The sequence below is a fragment of the Nannospalax galili genome, unplaced genomic scaffold, assembly GCF_000622305.1.
Source record: "Nannospalax galili isolate Female #2095 unplaced genomic scaffold, S.galili_v1.0 scaffold717, whole genome shotgun sequence".
NCBI lineage: Eukaryota > Metazoa > Chordata > Mammalia > Rodentia > Spalacidae > Nannospalax > Nannospalax galili.
In genome coordinates, this window is record NW_008339763.1 from 1,085,623 (window position 1) to 1,092,554 (window position 6,932).

Below are 6,932 nucleotides of genomic sequence, written 5' to 3' on the forward strand. Positions count from 1 at the left end.
AGATGGATCAGTGGTTAAGAGCACTGGTTGTTCTTGCAGAAGACCCGAGTTCAGTGCCCAGCATCCACGTGAAAGCTAACAACAGTCTATAACTCCAGTTCCAGGGGAGCTGACACCTTCTTCTGGCCTCCATGGGCATTACATATATGTGGTGCACTTAACCTCTGAGCCATCTCTCCAACCCTTGAGACTCACAGTGCATCTGTAAGCTCCATTCTCCACAAGAAATCTTTTGTTATAACTGTTACACATTTGGCATGGATGGCACACAGGTTGGTATCTTCTAAAAGGCCAACCAGATAGGCTTCGCTTACCTCCTGCAAAGCATCAATAGCTGCATTCTGGAAACCCAGATCTGTTTTGAAGTCATGAGCAATTTCTTACACCACATTCTGGAAGGGATATTTAACTTTTGATAGCTTCTAATTTAACAAAATGCCACAGTAACCAGGCCTGTAACAATGAGGTTTCTTTACTCCTCCAGTAGAGGGCACACGCTTGCTAGCGGCTTTTTTGGCCAGTTGTTTTCCTGGAAGCTTTTATCAGGGTGGATTAGCAGGCAGTCTGCTTTGCACTAGCCACAGTATACACATCTCCTTACTCCCTTCCTCAGTTAAGGCTCGGTGAGTGAGAGGCGACCCTGGTGTTAGAGAAGGGGTAGTAGTGGGGTGGTAGCTGTAAACACATTCTTTTTTTCTTGCTTGTTTTTTGAGACAGGGTCTCATGCATCCCACACTGGCTTTCAACTCCATATGTAGTTGTGGATGAACTTGAACTTAAAGTCTTCCTACCTCTACCTCCAGAGTACTGGGATTACAGGCATGAGCCAATGCCAGATTTCTATGTTCAGATTTTACAGCTTCTTCTCTAAGCTGGAAAGATAGCTCAGCAGTTAAGACAGCTTACTGCTCTTCCAGAGAACCTGAGTTTGGTTCCCAGCTTCCATGTCAGGCAGATCACAACTGCCTTTAGCTCCAGCTCCAGAGAGCTAATGTCCCCTTCTGGCCTCCATGGGGTCCTGCACATGTGTAGCATTCATTTACACACACATACACATAAATAAGAATAATAAAACTAAATGTTTTTTTTTTTTAAAGTTCCTTCTATGGGGCTGAAGAGATGGCTCAGCTATTAAGAACATTGACTGTTCTTGCAGAAGACCCAGGTTTGAATCCCAGCACCCACATGGCAGCTAACAACTGTCTACAACTCCAGTTCCAGAGTATCTGACAGCCTCTTCTGTCCTCCTAGGGCACTGCATGACACAGGTGCACTTACCTATATGCAGGCAATACACACACACACATAAAACAAAAATAATAAATAACATTTTTTAAAAGTTCCTTCTGGGGCTGGAGAGATGGCCCAGCGGTTAAGAGCACTGACTGCTCTTGCAGAAGACCTGGGTTTGAATCCCAGCACCCACATGGCACCTAACAACTGACCATAACTCTAGCTCCAGGGGCTCCAACAGCCGCTTCTGTCCTCTGCAGGCATTGCATTACACAGGTGCACTTACCTACATGTAGGCAATACACACGTACACATAAAATAAAAATGATAAAATAAAAAAAAAATATCGAGGTGCATTGGGGCTGGAGAGATGGGCCAGCCACTAAGAGCACTGGCTGCTCTTGCAGAAGACCTAGGTTTGACTTCCAGCACCCACACAGAGGCTAACAACCATCTATAAGTTCCAGGGGCTCTGGTGCAGTCTTCTGGCCTCCCGGGGCACCACACAACGTGGGTGTGCTTAATATACATGCAGGCATAACAATCGTACAAGAGGGGTCACAACTCCAGTAGAACTGATTAAAACTTTCTGTGACTAAAAAGAATATTTAGGTGGGCATAGTGACACACACCTTTAATCCCAGCACTTGGGAGGCAGAGGCAGGTGGATCTCTGTGAGTTACAGGCCAGCCTGGTCCACATATCAAGTTCTAGGCCATCCAGAGCTACATAGTAAGACTCTGTCTCAAATTAAATCCTTCTAGTAGTAAGAAGAGGTTCAGATAGGGGAAGGGATAAATATGGTCAAAATATATGAAAAGTACAAAAGTTAAATTAAAAATCATTTGCAAAAAAATGTGGGTTTGGGAGGATTTTTAAATTTTATTTTTATATTTTTATTTTATGTGTATGAGTGTATTGCCTGCATGTATGTAAATGCACCCATGTCCTGCAATGCCCACGGAGGACAAAAGAGGGCGTCAGATTTCCCAGAACTGGAGTTACAGACAGTTGTCAGCTGCCATGTGGGTGCTGGAAATTGAACCTGGGTCTTCTGCAAGAACGGCCAGTGTTCTCAAGAACTGCTGAGCCATCTCTCCAGCCCCCCAAATGTTTTAAATATAAACTTTTCCTTGAAATTCTTACATATGTAAATTAAATTTTATATTAATTATACCAGCATATATTGATATAATGGGAAAATTTTCCAAATTAAAACTTCATAAATTATAAAAAAAACTGTGTGGTGGCACATGGCTTTAGTCCCAGCATTTGGGAGTCAGAGGCAGGAGGATCTCTGTGATATTGAGGCCAACCTGGTCTATCAAAAAGAAAAGAAAGAAAAGAAAAGAAAAGAAAAGAAAAGAAAAGAATAAAAAGAAGAGGTGGTGTCAGGATGGGGACACACTCACACACACACACACTCACACACACACTCACACACACACACACACACGACTGTGCAAGGACATGGGAAGAGATTCACTTACATGCCATGGAGCCTGCCCTGCCCTGAGCTTGGACTCTTCTAGCCTTGGACTATGCGGAAATTAATCTATGCCGCTCAAGTCACCAGGTCTGTATCTGTTAAGACAGCTCAAACAGACAACACAACTCTCTTAAGAGGGAAAATGCTACATTCTGAAACTTACAATTTCTGCCTTTGCTGTTTCATCAAAGTCAATACTGAAAAACATGTGGCATCTAATGTCGTCTCAACGAGAGAACTTGTATCTTCGCATCTGAATTATGTACTGGTCTCTTTTCCCCTCTAAATTCAGCTGCACAGTGCTGACCTTCTTGTATTCCTAATGCTGTGAGGGCCGTGGATCCTTGCAGAGCCTAAAGTTCATCCATTGAGAGGTGTACCCACCACAGTTTCCTGTTTATTAGTCTCTTCTGTTCTGTTGACCAAATGCAATGTGATCTTTTTGAAAATTTTCTGGGAAATGAGAGAAAATGTAATGTCCAACTGGTTCTTAAAGACAATTTGGTGAGTATGGTGGGACTCCCATTACTGAGCACCCTGTACCCAGGAGGAGCTTGGTCATGGGATCCATTACTTTCATTTAGACATGACTGCCTCCATTTCTTTTTAAAATTTTTTATTTATTATTATTATTATTATTATTATTATTTTGTCTTTTTGAGACAAGGTCTCCCTGTAGCCCCAGCTGTCCTGGAACTATGTAGACCAGGCTGGCCTTGAACTCACAGAAATCCTCCTGTCTCTGCCTCCCGAGTGCTGGAATTAAAGGCGTGTGCCACCACGCGCGGCTTTACTATTTTTATTTTATGTGTATGTGTGTATTGCCTACATGTGTGTAAGTACTTGTGTCATGCAGTACCCATGGAGGTCAGAAGAGGGCATTGGATTCCCCTGAAACTGGACTTATTGACGGTTTTTAGCCAGCATGTAGGTGCTAGGAATCAAACCCAGGTCCTCTATGTGAACAGCCGGTGATTTTAACTGCTGAGCCATATCTCCAGCCCCGGATGCCTCTATTTCTTAATAGTAATTAATGATTAAATAGATGCCTGTTCTCCTGAAATCTGCTTTGAAACAATTGATCATTTCTTTCCAGTTGGTTTGTTCAACACACATTCACTAGACCCCACTTCCAAACTCAAGATGTTGCAGAAAGGCAGACTTGTCTTGTGTCCTCACTGACTATTGTCAGGAAGTAGCAGTTTCTTACCACAAGGGCCTCCCAGGGGAGCTCACGAGATCAATGGTCAGCTTCCTTGGAGCAAGAACAGAAGTCCCAACCTTGTTACTATCCCAAAGGAACAAGCCTCTTAGCACTCCTTGCTGTAGTCCTAGAGACAAGCTTCCAAGTTCAGTATGTCATCCTGGAGGGTACTACACACAGTACAAAGCCAGGTGGCAGGGCAAGGCAAGGGGCCTCTTGGGGTCCTCTCTTCCCACCTTGGATACTAGCTTCTGAGATACCTGCCCAAGCCCTGAGAGCCACCTGACAGGGAAAAGAAAGAGTGAGGAGTTTAGAAATGAGGTCACCTGCCTGTCCCCAGCTAGGAGAACCTTGGTGAGACCCTTAAGGGACACCCAAGGAGCCCTGGCAGACCTACAAGATAGCAGAAAAAGGACTTTAGGTACATGACACAGGACAAGCTGTCAAGGGGGCAGATAACTTTTAAAAAAGGGTGCCCCCAGAGGACATCTGTCTGATAGGTACTGGACCTGGCAGAATGTGGTGATAGATAGGAGGAGGGGCAGGGCTGAATGGTGGCTAAATCTGGAGTACTTGACTGACGAAGGGGACCAAGGACATGCTTCAGCCTCAGGTCCCTGAGCTGTGAGCTGGTAGCAGCAGTCTGACCGAGACTTACAGGGCTAGATTGTCCAGAAGCACAGGGCTGGGTTGTTGTGTGCTGTTCTTTCTGGAGAAGGTGGATTGGAATGTTATGTCTAGGATTGCTGTGATAAAACACCACAAACAACACAGATTTCTTCTCTAACAGCTCTAGAGGTTTGATGTCTACCACAAAGTGTGAGCAGGGTTCGTCCCTTCTGGAAACTGGTGTGGGGAAGCTGTTCCAGGCCACTTCTCTTATCAGTGTAGACTGTCTGGCTATCCAGGCCTCTACCTGAGACTCATCCCTCCATCTTGTGTCTTGGTGCACCCACCTGCTCTGTGTTCTTACTTTCTCTTACACTGATGCCAAATACTGGATTCAGAGTCCTCCCTAAATCCATCAAGAATTCATCTCTCCCAGGTACCAGGATTTAAGATGCATGTGTCTGACTTGTGACTGGTATAGGACTGAGAAGGGGAAGGAAATTCATTGAGATTTGGTTCAAATGTTGCCAACTCAGGAGGCTCTTTAGATCACCCACTTAACCCTTCATCCACACTAGCCCACACTAGTTGCTGAGGGCCTGGTGTGTGCTGGATGCTGTCCTGGGCATCAAGAACAGACATCCTGCCCTCCTAGGTTCACATCCCAGCTCGAACAGAAAGCAGAGCATTGTATGCAGGTCAGGTGCCAAATGCCATGGAAAAAGTTGTGAGACTAAGGGAGGAGGGCGGGTGTGCCAAGATGGGTGATCAGGGAAGGCTTGTTTAAGGGGTGACACCTGGGTCAAGACTGGAAGAAAGTGGGCTTGGAGTACAGTGGGAAGGAGCGTTCTCTACAGAGGGCACAGGCGGCATGAGAAGCCTGCAGGGGTGAGCGTATCAAGTCCAGCAACAACCAGCGGCTAGACTAGAGCAGGCTTGACTGGAGAGGTCAGGAGACATGAGGTTGGGGACCCTCAAGACAAGTAGGAGGGGCCTAGAGCAAGTGATCCTAGCACCACTGTCAGGCCCAGTGATTCACAGGACCCAGGACCCAAAAGGCTATTACAGACAGAGGTACAACTTATTAGAGGAAAGACTGCTAATAAAAGCTAGCGGTGTCAAATGACCCATGGGATGGAGCCCAGGAGAGGCCAGTGTCCAGCTGCCCTCTCCTGTGTGATCTTTGGGCAATATGTGCTTCTCCTGGCAGTGATGCATGACAGCGTATGTGAGTAAATCCTGCCTCGGTGGGTTTTTAATTGGATTCAGTCTGTAGTCTCTGAGCCCTCCAGAAGACCAGCTAACATTGCAGCCCAGGGCCCCTCTTCATTCAATTGTAGACTCTTCAGCGTGGCTAGGGTCCAGATAAACAGACACAATTCCCACAGGATGAGCCAGGGTCTTGGAAGTTGCCTTCCAAGCACTGGCCCAGGACTGGTTTCTGTGGCCAGTGTAGGGTTGGCCGCTCCTAACAGACCAAACTAGCTAGCCCTTTTCAGGTTAGGATGGACAACCAGGGCAAGCTGGAAGGTTCTGAGCAGGGCCTGATGGAAGTCAGGGCACAAGGAAGAGTGCCGGGCAGCACAGGCAGCCAGCTAGGGTTGAGGTGGGTGGGCAGGCAGGCAGGCTACGGTCTCTGTCTAGCAAAGAGGACGTGAAGGTAGCAAGGGGGCAGGTGTGAGTGCTGACAGGGGACCGGGTGGGTAAATGTTTTTATTGGGTGTGGAAAAGGCCTGCCTACAAGAGGGAGAGGAGGCCCTCACGGACGAAGCTCTCCCTCCCCTGGTTCCGCAGCTACGGGCAGAAAGGAGAGGGGCAGGTTTGGAGAGAAAAGACGGAATCTCGCCATCCTACAAGGCGGGAAAGTGGGCTTGCGCACTGAAAGAGACGTAGGGAAGTCTGAACCAGAGAGAGGTTCACCCCGTCAGTCTGCCGGTGCGTCATGAGTCACCTTCAGTGACCCTCTCCCTGGGTTCCCTTGGGTTCCGGTGGGGAAAGCTCGTCCCATCTGAGACCAAGAAGCCTCCTGCCTGCCGCCGATGTGCCCCCTAGATGCCCTTGGCCCTGGCTGCCCGATCCAGACCCTCGGACGGTCTAGGCCCGGCCTACCCTGGGCCGGGTGCATGATCTACGTGGTAGGAGCACGGTGCGGATGCGACACAGAACTGGCCGCGCCAGGAGCGGGACAGGGTCCCCCGGAGGCCCAGACGCACCGCGCCCAGGACAGCACTGGAAGCCCTGGAGGGGCCTCCGCGGGAACGGGGCCGGTCCCTTCGGGGCGGGGCTTGCGGTGGGCGGGGCGTGTCTGGGCGGGGCTCCACGCTTCCCCGGAGCCGCACGCCGGTTCCAGCCCGCAGAGGCGGCTCCGGAGGGGCGGGCGAGCTCCTCCCTCGGGTC